General features: G+C 45.4%; 1 protein-coding gene across 1 annotated transcript in view; it reads right to left on the bottom strand.

The window, feature by feature from the left end:
* Positions 1-13,286, bottom strand: part of BICRA (BRD4 interacting chromatin remodeling complex associated protein) — a 508,223-nt gene that overhangs the window by 343,948 nt on the left and 150,989 nt on the right. The window contains exon 3 of the mRNA XM_069206977.1: positions 11,268-11,328. The gene's annotated coding sequence lies outside the window, so the exon portion shown is untranslated. The remainder of the gene's footprint in view (positions 1-11,267; positions 11,329-13,286) is intronic.

The following is a 13,286-nucleotide window of genomic DNA, read 5'->3' as shown; positions in this document are numbered from 1 at the left end:
CCAGGGAGCATAGGCAGGCTTTGGTAGGAGCTGTGGGTGGAGGAGAGTGTGTTGAACAGGAAATCATCCTCGACCTGTTCTGAGTGGAGGCTTACGTTGTGAAATTGTGCTGCTCTAGCCACCACCTGAGAGTACGCGGTGCTGTCTTCTGGTGGAGATGGTTTTGTAGGGTATGCCTCTGGGCTGTTATCTGACACTGGGGCGTCGTATAGGTCCCATGCGTCCTGGTCTTGGTCACCCTGGCTCATGGTGGTGTGAACTGGGGAGTGTGATGGCGTTTGTGCTGGTGAAACGTTAATCACGGGCGGAGGAGAGGGTGGTGGTGTAACTCTTTTCACCACTTTTGGTTGTGGTGCTTGTTCCGTCTGGAACTCCAACCTTCTCTTTCTCCTAATGGGGGGAAGGGTGCTTATTTTTCCTGTCCCCTGCTGAATGAAGATACGCTTTTGCGTATGGTCCGCATCCGTTGCTTGTAGCTCTTCCTCAAACCTATGCTTCTGCATTTGGGAGGTTAGCGAGTGCTCTTCTGTATAAGAGCCTGAAGCTGGGTCGCTTGCAGTTTGTTTCGGCGTCGAAACTGTGTCTGCGTGTTTTTTCGGCTCCGAGGTGACTTTTTTTCTTTTCGGGGCCGAAACCTCTCGGCGTCGATCTGTTTCGGTGCCGCTGTCTCGGCGTCGAGCCGTGTCCACACCGGCATCTCGGTGTCGAGGCTTGTCTCCAGCACTTTCTCGGTCCCGAGAAGGCTGCGTGCCGGTGTCTCGACCGGAGTCGGACGATCTCGGCACTGTTTGGGCCTTTTTCGGTGCCGACGGTCGGTCACCGAATTTATGGGTCGAGCCATGGCCTGGTGGCAGTGGCGTCCCCTGGGCCTTGTAAATGTTTCTCTGTGTGGTTTTCGACGTCTTACTCACGGTTTGTGTATCGTCGAATCCTTCGGAGTCTGAGTCTTGGATCGAGAAGGTACCTTCCTCTTCCTGTTCCTCGAACTCCCGTCGGGCTGTCGGTGCGGACGCCATTTGAAGTCTTCTGGCTCGACGGTCTCGGAGTGTTTTTCTGGACCGGAACGCACGACAGGCCTCGCAGGTGTCTTCGCTGTGCTCAGGTGACAGGCACAGGTTGCAGACCAAGTGTTGGTCTGTGTAGGGGTATTTATTGTGGCATTTGGGGCAGAAACGGAACGGGGTCCGTTCCATCGGCGTTCTTCAGCACGCGGTCGGGCCGACCAGGCCCCGACGGAGGATCGAAAAATTACCCCGAAGGGCACCGGAGCTCTTCGATCTTCGATGCGGTGTTGAATGTAAGTATGCCGATCCCGAACGCAACAATACCGACGAAAATCTTCCGAAATTAACTATTTTTTCTGTTCCGAAACTCGGAGCGACAGGAACACGTCCGAACCCGATGGCGGAAAAAAAACAATCGAGGATGGAGTCGACGCCCATGCGCAATGGAGACAAAAGGAGGAGTCACTCGGTCCCGTGACTCGAAAGACTTCTTCGAAGAAAAACAACTTGTAACACTCCGGCCCAACACCAGATGGCGAGCTATTGCAGAACATGCGTATCTACAGCGACAGATGCCATCGAACACACTGATTACTGGTGTGTCAAAACTAAGCCCCTAAAACAGGAGTCCCTACCCCTAGAAATCAGTTCACAGAGCGGGGAGGATGGGAGGCTTGGTAAGGAATCTGCAACTAGATACTGTCTCTACTTGATAAGGCATTACCAAAGGTAAGTACCAGTTAATCTGATAGAGATTTCTAGTTACAGATTCCCTACCTTTGAATAGATACCCAAGCAATACCACCCCCCGGAAAAGGGTCTGCAAACCAAGATCATACTAGAAAGTCCCGCAGGACCGAACAGGCAAAGTACCCATCCCTACAGACCTGACTGTCCAGGCAGTAGTATTTGGTAAACGTGCTGAGAAGCCCACATTGCTGTTTGGCAGATGTCAAGGACTGGCACTCCGTGTGCTAATGCAGCAGTCGCGGTCGAAGTTCAGGTAGAAAGAGCATGCAAACCTTTAGGTGGTTGTTTTTGGCCAGTGCGTAGCAGGTCTTTTTGCAGAGTACGACTCATCTGGAGATGGTCCGCTTCTGCAATGCCCGACCTTTCTTCACACCCACATAACCAAAAAAGTTAATCATCCACCCTTAACTTTTGCACAATCAAGGTAGAATGGCAATGCTCTTTTTGTCTCCAGGCGGTGGACTCTCGCCTATTCCCCAGAAGAATGTGGGGGTGCATAAAAAAGTAGGCAAGGTGATGGACTGTCCTATATGAAAGGGTGTAACCACTTTTGGCAGAAAAGAAGCCCCAGTGCAAAGCATCACTTAGTCAGGATAGATGTGGGCAGATATAATGGCCACATGAAAAGCTGTTTTCAAAGTCAGAAGCTTGAGGGGACGATTTTAGAGAGGTTTGAAAGGAGCATACATCAGAAATGTCAAAACCAAATTCAGATCCCATTGAGGCATGATAAGTGGGGATGGAGGAAGAAGGTGTGCAAGACTTTTGAGGAACTAGGGGACTTAAAAGTTATCTGTCTGCCATTTCTGCTTTTTTGAGTTTGCCTGTTTAACCTTCTTTGTTTAAGTGTGCCCATAGCAGAGCCCTGCTGGGCCAAGGAAAGGATAAACAATAGGAACTCAGAGAGAGGGGCAGAAAGGGGAGTAAACAGACTTGTCTGTGCGCCATGCCAAAAATTTCTTACAACAACAGGTGTATACTGTTTAGGTGGAGGGATGCCCGGCTGCCAAAACTATGTTACAGACTTCAAGTGGATGGTCAAAAACTGTCTGTTGCTGCTCAATCTCCACGCAAGAAGGTGGAGGGTGGATGGGTTCAGATCCCTCCCCTGCTGTTGCACCAGAAGATCCTCCCGAATGGGCAGTCTGATCGGAGGATAGATGGACATGCTCAGCAGCTAGGGATACCAGACTCTCCATGCCCAGTCCGAAGCAACAAGGATTACATGGGCCGGTACGTTCTTGGTCTTCTTTAGAACTCTGGGCAGAAGTGGTATGGCCGGAAAGGCTTACAGGAGGCCCGAATTCCACTTAAGCCCAAAAGTGTCTGAGCGACTGACATCTGGGAAACTCCAAGGTGCAAAACTGCTCACACTGCATGGTCTAACCAAAGGCTAAAAGGTCTAAACAAGGCTCAACCCCACTGCTGAAAGAGGCCGTGCCACACCTCCAGATGGAGCCGCCATTTATGATTCTCTAGACATTTTCAGTTGAGTTTGTCTGCTCTGGCATTCAGAAAGCCCACAAGATGTTGAACCACCCAGACATGTATTGCTCTTCCAGCCATGTCCAGAGGCACATAGCCTCCTGACAGAGTCCACAACCTCACCCCGCCCTGCCCTGCTTGTTGCAGTACCACATGGTGGTTTTGTTATACGTGAACACCTGCACCATCTTCTCTTTGATAGAGGGAAGAAATGCCTTCAATAATAGCCAGATCGCATGGAGCTCCAACAGGCTAATGTGGAGTCTGAATTCTGCCGGAGACCAAATGCCTCTGATCTCCACTTCTCACATATGGCCGACGCATCCGTCACTACTGTCAGATCTGGTTTGGGAAGGGTGAGGGATCTGACCTCACACAATTGCGATTCGTTAGCCACCACTGCAAATCTTGTGCAGTTCCCTCCAAGATCTGGACCTTGTTGGAGAGATTCCCCCGATGCTGCGCCCACTAGAACTTCAGGTTCTGCTGCCGAGCCCGCATATGCCACCTAGCATGTGTCACCAGAAGATACATGAGGTCATGAGGCCCAGCAGCCTCAGTCATTCTTACTAAAATTCTGAAGAGAGGTTGAAACATCCATATCATAGCCTAAATATCTTGGACTCATCGCTCTGGATGATAAGCCCGAAATTGTACTGTGTCCAGAACAACTTAAATGAAAATGAGCGTCGGACAGCAAGTCAGGTATAACTGACACATTTATAGTGAACCCCAGCAAATGCAGGAGGTCTGCGGTAGTCTGGAGGTTGGAGACGACAGCCTGTCGTGAGCCCGCCTTTAACAGCTTGAAACCCCCGATCTGCGCAGATGAGCTGCAACCACAGTCATCACCTTGATAAATACCAGAAGGGTGCTGGTAAAGCCAAAGGTGAGCACAGTGAACTGAAAGTGCTCGTGTTCCACCGTGAACCTCAAGTAACATCTGTGGGCAGGCAGGACTGGAATATGGAAATAAGAGTAAACGTCCAACTCTAATATCCAGACTTTTGGGTCCAGGTCAGACAGAACCCTGAGCCAGAGTAAACATCTTGAACTTCACCTTCTTGAGGAAGAGATTGAGGGACCAAAAGTCTAGTAAAGGGCGAAGGCCCTTGTCCTTCGTGGTTACCAGAAAGTAGCAGAGATAGCAACCACAACCTACTTCGGACACAGGGACCCTCTCTATGGCCCCTCTGGCCAAGAGAGCTGCAACTCCCATGCAGAGAAGGGATAAGTGATCCTCCGCCATCCAATCCTAGGATGGTGGCATGATGCAGGGTTGGTCTTGAAGGGAAGGGGGTAGTCCCTTCAGCTATTGCAAAACTCACCTGTCTGACGTGATGGATACTCAGCGGAGCTAGTGATGGCAGATCCTGGTTCCAATTGGCAGTAGGTGGGGGGCAGGGGAGGGAGACTGGCCAGACTCTAGCATCCTTATCCACGAGGTCTGTGGATCCCACACCCTCAACCACGCAGAGGCAGGGCAGCATGAGCAGCACGGTGGAAGGCCATGAACGTACGCGGTTAGAAGCCCCTCCCATAGCCACGAAATGGGTGCAAGAAAAGCAGGGAGTCGAGGGCCTTCCATGAGTCCCATGGACCTGGCTATAGCTCAAAAAACCTTGAAGAGCTTGAGTACAGAGTCTGCCCAGTCTCAGAAGAGATGGGTGCTGTCAAAGGGCATGTCCATCAAAGTAGCTTGGACATCCCCTAAAAAGGCAGAAGTCATTTGTGTCCAGCCTGCAAAAGATAGTGAACTTTGTTGCTTCTCTCCTATTAGCAACTGCCCGAGCGAGTACAGCCCAGGCCTTTTCCGGGACCTGTGGCAGTACTTGCACAACTGTATCCTACAGCGTGTGGGAATAACAGGCCAAAAGGCATTCAGTGTTCACTGACCGCAATTCTAGGCTGGTGGAAGAAAAAAATCTTTCCAAGTGTATCCAGCCTTTTGGATTCCCTATCCAGGGGTGCAGAAGGTAATACACTATGTGAAGTGGAGGCTTCGATAACCAAGCTCTCAGGGGTGGGATGTCAGAAAGCTTGGGGCCCCTGGAGCGGGGCAATGGTGGCAATAGTCCTGTTCACAGAAGCCCCTATGCTGGTTTTGGATCAGGTAACAAGCAGGACATCCATGAGGGCCTCATCAAACAAGAGCATGGGTTCTGAGGAGTAAGCTCCAGGTTGAAGCACCACTGTCAGGAGATTGGTCCTAACTGCCATCAAAGGGAATTCAAGGTCCAGGACCTCAGCTGCTCTTCTCACAACCATATAATAGGAAGCTCCTCCGTAGCCGTGGTAGCGGAAGAAAGCATGCCAGTATCTGGAGACGTAACCAGTCCGCTGACTTCACCCAAGTCTGTACGCCAGTCCAAAGGGCCTTGTAGCTGGCATTCTAAAGGGTCTAGCGACCCCTCCCATTCCTCATCGTAACCTAGCCTATAAGAAAGGATCTGAAATAGGAAGCAAGACTGCTGCAGACGTTGGAGTGAACAACAGCCATCTGGCTTGGGGAGTTGGGGATAAGAATGGGGATGGCAGGGAGCCTCATGTCAGGACTGGTGTCAGGGAAGGTCAAAGTGGTACAACTGACATCGGTCCAGATCCAGGACTAGATCCAGGTATGCCCCTCAGCACCAAGCCCGAAGCCTCAAGCATCGAACACAAAGGGGCCCCTTTCGTATCCACTTGGCCCAAAAGTGCTCCAGCAGTGTAGGACTGACCAAAAATGAGGCACATGGCCTCACAGAACTCCTTGAGTTGGGCAGGGGTCACTCCGGCACCCAGCAACTTGGAGAGGCACAAGGTTTACATAGGCACAAGGTTAGCAGAGCGAGGCCTAGAACATGAACGCTCCCTTGTCAGCCAATGGACTTGGAGAAGCCAAAGAATACTTCGACTTCTTAGACTTATTTTCTTGTTCCTCTACTTACCAGATTGCCAGAGGACTTGGAGTGGGACGTCAATTATGGAGGACTCCGCAACGACCCCAGGACCTTCTTCTCAACGAGATCTCGACTTGCGGTGAGTCAATAATCGAGTCACCATCAGCTTAAGGGACCGCTCCCTCAAAGCCTTCAGAAGCATGGCCAAGTCTTGGAGCAAGCCATCGGGTCATGTTTGCTCTCCAGGCACCAAAGACACAAGAAGTGTTGATCCGGTTTGAGCCCAGTCTTCCTCGATGACATCCTCAATGCTCCAAATAGGTGAAAACTTGAACAAACCAATACAATTTACGAGGCACAATTTATTGGAATAGATGATAAGGTACTGCTTGTCCCACGGCTGCTTCACTGCTTTGTGCTGAATCCAGGTAATACTACCAGGTTAATACGTATGCCTGTTCTTCCACATTGGAGCACAGCATACACTGATATGTACTCCAGAAAACACAGCCACAGTTGTAGAAACTGCTCTTGTAGAGTGTGCTTTAGTCCTTTACACCAAAGACCTATCGGCCTTCCAGTGAAAAAACTGAATGCAGGTTGAGATCCATATTGCTATGCTAGTCGTGGAAACCGCACCTCCCTTGTTATGGTTTCCATATGCCACACATATCTGGTCCTTAGTTCATAGATGTTTTTTATGGTGTAAATAGAACTTCAAGCAACTTTTTGCATCTAGTGTGGAAAGGTCTTTGGTCAGGTGTCTGCAGATTTGAAAAAGTGTCTACAGTACCACTGGTTCATTGAAGTGGAAATCAGATTGAACTTTAGGTATGAACTTGGGAATGGTCTGGAGAATCGCAGTATTGTTTTTAAATTGCAAGAAAAGTTCCGTTATCTCACTTTTCTTGCAGAGGTGTGAATTAGAAGCACAGCAAACTTCCACGTTATAAACTTGAGTTCTACCCTGTGGATAGGTGCAAAAGGGCTCTTCATTGGCTGCGACAACACAGTATTAAGCGGTTGGTGGGGTTGGTTTTTATCGGAGGGAATGCCCTGAATAAACCTTTAATAAATTGTGTGATTAGTCTGTTAGAACACAGAGAAGGAGCTCATGAAGTTCTATATCGTGATATGGCCACCAAATGTACTTTGATAGAAGAATGTGCTAGGAGAGGTCTGGCTAGAGGAAGCAGCTATGGCAAAACCTATTCTGGATGAGACAGGATAGGATGAACGTTTGAAATATGGCATTTTAGACAAAAGTGCTTCCATTTTAAGTGATATGTTTTGTTCATAGTATTGGCTCTGGCTTTTGAAAGAATATCCATGCAGTCCTCTGGGATATCTAGGTGGTGAAACTCATGATATTTAGGAGTCAGGCAGATATGTGCAGGAAAGTCAGGATTGGATATCGGACCTCTTCTTGTGGTTCACGGGCAATAAATTGTTCTGAGATTTATTGCATGTAGTCGTCCTCCGATAACAGTAGAAGTTCTGTGAACCATTGTTGTCTGGGCCATCGTAGAGCACGGACTATTGGGGGAATTGAGATTAAAAACATATATCTGTGAAAAACACATTTCCCCACGACCCTTTTTGAGGACCCCAGTTTGTGTAAAACAAGAATGTCTAGTTGCAGCTGTCCCATCTTTGAAATATAGCGCTCAGAATAGACTGATTTAGTTTCCACATGTGACAGGTCTGAGCTGCTCTGCTTAAAGTATCCGCCAGATTGTTGCTGACCCCGGCAGGTGTTCAGCCCTAATGGTCAAGTGATGTGCTGATGCCAATTTCCTGTGCTTTCTGCAACGGGATCTGAGCTAGTGTGTCTCCTTGTTTGTTGAGGTAGTACAAACTTGGGTTGTCCGTTTGTATTCATACAGATGACCCGATTATCCTGGACGACAAGAGATCACACAGTTCCAGGAAATTTATGTGCATTTTTAATTGCGCTAGACTCCATTTGCTTTTCATCTGAAGATCTTGCAAATGAGCTCTCCAGCCTTCTAGAGAAGCATCTGTTGTAATGACATTTGGGTACTAGAGACAGGAACATTAGCCCTGATGGGAGACTGTCAGACTTTACTCACCAAGGAAGGGCTCCATTGTGTGACCTGGATGATACTGACAAATTAACATTCTGTCTGAACCCACTGCACATCTAGTTCCCATTGAAAAGGTCTCATTCCTAGACTAGGACAATGCACAAGGAGAATGGCTGATGACATCATCCAGAGAAGAGATTTGAGAAGATGAACAGAAACTGACTTATTTTTGCTAGAGTTCAAGCCAGCGTCATGAGTTTCCTTTGTCTATTTGCGGACAAGAATGCCTTGTCTTGTAGTGCATCTAAAGTTGGTCCCAGAAAATGTATCCTCGTTGAAGGAGAGAGGAGAGATTTTTGATAACTAATTGTTAGTCTTAGTGACTGAAACAACCGTAGGCATGTTGTTCCGACGCTTGCGGGGCAGATGGTGTTTTTAGTAGCCAGTCGACGAAGTATGGAAATATCTGAAGGTCTTTTTGTCGCAAGTGAACTGCCACTGGGGCATGACATTTTGTGAAAATCCAGGGGGCTGACCCGAGACCAAATGGGAGCACTTTGAACTGATGTGTAGACTGCTCTGAATCTGAGAAATATGAGGTGTTTTGTATAGACAAAGAAATGGAAATAGGCATCCTGTAAATCCAGACTTGTCATGAAATCCCAGTAATTTAGATGATGTAGGATTTTCTGGAGGATGATCATAAGAAAGGATTGTTTTTTTCAGGTACTTGTTCAGTTTCCTGAGATACATATTTGGCACCATTCTCCTGATTTCTTCTTGACCAGGAAACAAGGAGAATAGAAACCCTTTCCTCTTAGGGAAGTCTTTTGCTTGCCTCTCATGGTCTGTTTAGAGTAAGCTGCTGCATGCAGAGTTCAGTATGACTGGTGTTGTTGGAAGATACACTGAGACGGCCGCTGGTAGGGTTGGAATGATTGGTATAGATGGAATCATCCCAGATAGCAATAGGTGCTTTGTGGAAGCAGTGCAGGTGCATCAAACACATTGTAGTATATACAATGAGAAACTAAATTGAATTTAGAAAAGCTACAACCTTCATAATAAAAATAAATTTTAGTTTTGTTATTTTGTTTGCAAATTAAATAAAATGTGTTATCATTTGCGTATGTGTTTGATGGGATCCTTGTTTCTGTATTTTTGTGTATAGTTTTGCGGTTCAGATCATTGACAATGGTTAGGCCTGGCTCCCAGCAATGACTTAGTGGGGCGTCCCCAGATTCCAGTAATGATTAAGTGGGGTACCTTAGGTTCCAGTAATGATAACGTGGGGGTCCACAGAAGTCAAAAGGTTGGGAACCACTGATCTAGCAGTGTTCATATCATTTTTAATTTTTTCCAAAGCCTCATTGACTTGTTGCCAAACAAGGAATTGCTGTTGTAAGGCATATCTAAGATCTTGGTTTGTACCTCAGGCCTAACACGTCTAGATGTTGAGGAACTTTGCCTGGTACATCCTTTTGAATATATTTTAATGCACACTGTTGTTGTGTTGCGTTTAAGGGAATAACGAATATCGTCTCTACAAATTCCAGCAGTTTATTGCTGAGGATTAAATGTTTAACCCTACACAAGGTTCTGTTGAACATTCTGGGGATTATTTCTGCATTGTATAAAGTTTAAATGAATAACAATCTGAATAAAGCACTCAAACTTGTTCAATTTCATGCAATGCCCATGTACACGAAATTTTAAGCTAAGGCAGAATTCAACAGCATTATCAGCAAAACTCATCTGGCTAGCACAACAACTGCCAAGAATTCTTGCAAATATTCCTGGATATTATTTTCAATAGGCCGAAAAAAGTGAATTGACTCTAGTTAGTTTCACTTGAATGACCAAAAACTGCTCACATTTTAGGGGAGTGCTAATGCACCAACAATCTAAAAATCTTCTTCCGCACTAAAATAGATTTAGCACCTAGGAAATAAGAGCTCAGACATCACCCCAGCACATTTAGGAGCAAAACCCACTCTTATTGTGCAGCTTCTTCGTATCACGAAATGTGTGGTCCTCACCTTGCACCTGAAAGTCAAACACCTCCAGTACCCGTGTCCTACGCAGCCTGACTAAATGTTTAAGGACTGCCTATGCAAACATCCTTACCAAACAGAACTAGGAAGGCCTATTACTAAGTCTTCGCCCCTCCGGACTAGCTTGGAACATGTCCAAGGAGAAAAATAACAGCAGCACCACAAAGAAGAAAGCAGCAAAGACCTGCTGAAAATCGAGGTCATATCTTCACCGCAGGATTTTTAACAGTCATAGAAGGGAACGATTTCAAAATGCCTATAAAGTAATATCTGCCCCTCAACAGTCTAGCTTGCCAATGGATTTGACCAGAGACCTACTGAACAACATCTCACATTGTAATAACTATAAAACAATGCACATACTGCTAAGAGTTGCTTTGCATCATTCAGTATATATTTAAATTAAAGACGAAATGTGATAAGGAACGCCTTGAACAGTTGACGTTCTTTTGTTTGGATATTTTTATTTTACAAAAGAAATAGAAATACAAAAATTGTTTTAAAAGCTCTTTGACCACTGTGGGATCTCCATGACACATGCTCATTGACTTATCCTCAGATTCCCTCTTTCTGATACTATAGTTCAGCAGTTCTTAACTTTTTGACTTCTATGGACATCGCATCATTACCAAAATCTGGGGACCACCCCAAAAGTCATTATTGGAAGTCGAGGACCACCAGCCTAAGCAATTTCTATTATTTGAACCTCAAAACAATACATAAAAGTACAAAAACAAGTACACACCTAACAAATGCTCAAATATTTGAATATTTTGTTTCATTCACAATCAAATATAGAAAAAGTGTTCACATTTTCAATGTTACTTCCTTATTTGTATATTCTTTTTTCAATTTTAATATTATTCAATTTAGTAAAACTGTCGCAGAACCCCTGAGTAAACCTTGCGGATCCCCAGGGGTCATTGGACACAAGCTTAGAACCGCTGCTCCAGCTGATTCACTAGCAGCAAACAAATCACAAGATAAAATACACGTCTCAAGTCAAATTTCAAGATCGCTGAAAACAGCAGCCAGTGCACTTACTTCATATGTCCAAAGACCGAGAGCCACAGGCTGCCACTGCCCAAACGAGGAGACAACGACCCTGCAATGAAAAATGGAATCCATGAAGCAGGAACAGCAAATCTTTACATTTTCTGTTTATGGAGTTTAACAATTCGAATTTTTTACATGTATGGCGACGTTTTGTGGTCAGATGTGCCTTCGCTTGCCCACAACACACAGTAAGAAATCGGTAGCTAGTAACAGGGAGGTCTCGACCAAAACCAACAAAAGTACAATTTCATAAAACAACGAATTTCACCCATTTAAAATCACGTATGCGGCAGGCATGTTAGTGGAGCACGTGCAGTGCACTGGGGTCTACCGCATTCCAAGAGTTTTTTTTTTTTTTTTTTTTTAACAAGCCAACTGAGGAGAAGGGACAGTTTTCACTTAATATATCAGACTACATAACACCTTTTTTACACTAATGTGGACAAATCTTGGCTTTAATACTTAATTTGTGTTAGTCACATACTGTGCTGAATGGTCCACATCATTTGTTACTTCTCCAAAACTTTCTGCACATTTAGTGCCTTTGTGTACATATTTGCTGCATATCCTTAGAGTCTATGAGACAACTACAAATCAAGATGAGAAAAATTACAAAATAAATCTATGAAAGATCTTCATAAAACTCACAAATATTAAACTAAAACAGTAATATGAATACTGATTCTTAGATAATGAAAATGATAGGCATTTAGCATTCTTAGTGGACATATTAGGGAAGAATAGCATAGAAAGTAAATTCCCGACTGGAAGATGGACCATTCCTGAAAGCTATTCGCTACAGAAAGTATTTCGAGTTTATGGTTATATGCCTTGTGTGTGCACACTACCAGTTTTTGTGAAAGATTTACAAGACAAAAGGTAAATTATAAGAAAAGTTAAATATGTAATGTAGCTTAGGACTATGTATGCAATTTAAACAGAGGCAGTGGAAATACAAGAATTGGCAAAGCCAATATGTCTAGTCTACGCAAGAGCTATTGGCTTTGCCAATGAGCTTTAGCCACGTTTTACACTAGTGTGGCTCATGTTAAGCATGGCTAAACGTTAGTGGCATAGAGGAGGCTCGCGTGGAGTGCCGTAGTATGGAATGGCGAAGAGTGTCATAGAGTGCAGGGGCAGAGTGTCATGTATGGGAGTAGCATAGTGTGAAATCACAGAGTGGCACACACTAGAGTGCATAGAGTAGAGTGGACTGGGGTAGAGTGCTCTGGCGTACAGTGCCGCAGAGTATAGTGACAGAGCGCAGTGGCACTGAATTCAGTGGCATAATGTAGCGTCACAGAATGCAGTGGCGCAGAGTGAAGTGGCACAGGGAAGAGAGGAGCAGAGTGCAGCGGTGAATATTAGAGTGGCATAGGGTGGTGCGGAGTAGAGTGATGCAGAGGGCAGTGACAGTGTAGAGTCAAGTGGCATAGAGTGCAGTAGCATGGAGTGCAGAGTTGAGTCCTATAGAGTGCATTGAAGTAGAGGGGTGTAGGGTATCAGAGTGTTGTAGAGTATAATGCTGTAGAGTACAGGGGCATAGAGTGCACTGGAGCAACGTAGAGTTCAGCAGCAGGGAGTGCGACGCTGCGACAACCAGATATCCACATGGATCACCCAGAAATGAATTTAGGGGTAACCCTATTTATTCTATGAAATTATGCATTCCAAGTACACCATCAATACAACTTGGATTTGTAAATTCATTCTAGAATGGAAATAACCAAAAATCTAGCATGTACATGAAATCTAACTCCTAACTTGTTCTACCCCTTTTGAAAGTCCACCAGTCAAACATGAAAGAAAATATTCCAAAAGTGGAATTTAGAGGCATCACAAAAAACTGTAGGAAAAATACAGAATCCGCGAAACTGTTATACACAGAAAATATAAACAAAATGAAGAGGCGAGGATTCAAGTAAACAAATATGATCACTGAATTGAGTCAAAATATCAAACTGGGACAACTGTGTGCATGGTAGTAGAAGTAAGGATATAGCTAGA

The sequence above is a fragment of the Pleurodeles waltl genome, chromosome 9 (genome assembly GCF_031143425.1).
Source record: "Pleurodeles waltl isolate 20211129_DDA chromosome 9, aPleWal1.hap1.20221129, whole genome shotgun sequence".
Lineage (NCBI taxonomy): Eukaryota > Metazoa > Chordata > Amphibia > Caudata > Salamandridae > Pleurodeles > Pleurodeles waltl.
The sequence above is the reverse complement of the archived record's forward strand: the minus strand, read 5'-3'. Positions and strand labels throughout refer to the sequence as shown.